The following is a 243-nucleotide window of genomic DNA, read 5'->3' on the forward strand; positions in this document are numbered from 1 at the left end:
GGGGGGGTGGGGGGGGGTCTGTTGTGGGTCTTGCTGCTTTTGGGGCCGTTTGTGGGAGTGGGAGGCTTTGTTACCATGATGCCTCGTTGGCTTTGCTGGGGAAAGTCTGGTTTTGGGGACTCTCTTTGGCTTTGGTGGCCACTAGAGGTCACGGCAGACTTTTGGATGGAGTCAGACCCCAAAAGCCCCTTTGCAGGGAGCACCGGTTTGCACCCGCATCCCCAGGAGGCTGGATGTTGAGCA

At 58.8% G+C, this 243-nt stretch overlaps 1 protein-coding gene across 1 annotated transcript in view; it reads left to right on the plus strand.

Annotated features, from left to right (window-relative positions):
• GAS2L2 (growth arrest-specific 2 like 2) overlaps nucleotides 1-243 on the plus strand; it is a 4,095-nt gene that overhangs the window by 2,271 nt on the left and 1,581 nt on the right. The gene's annotated exons all lie outside the window — the stretch shown is intronic.

Source organism: Haliaeetus leucocephalus, unplaced genomic scaffold (genome assembly GCF_000737465.1).
Source record: "Haliaeetus leucocephalus isolate CR32 unplaced genomic scaffold, Haliaeetus_leucocephalus-4.0 Scaffold395, whole genome shotgun sequence".
Classification (NCBI taxonomy): Eukaryota; Metazoa; Chordata; class Aves; order Accipitriformes; family Accipitridae; genus Haliaeetus; species Haliaeetus leucocephalus.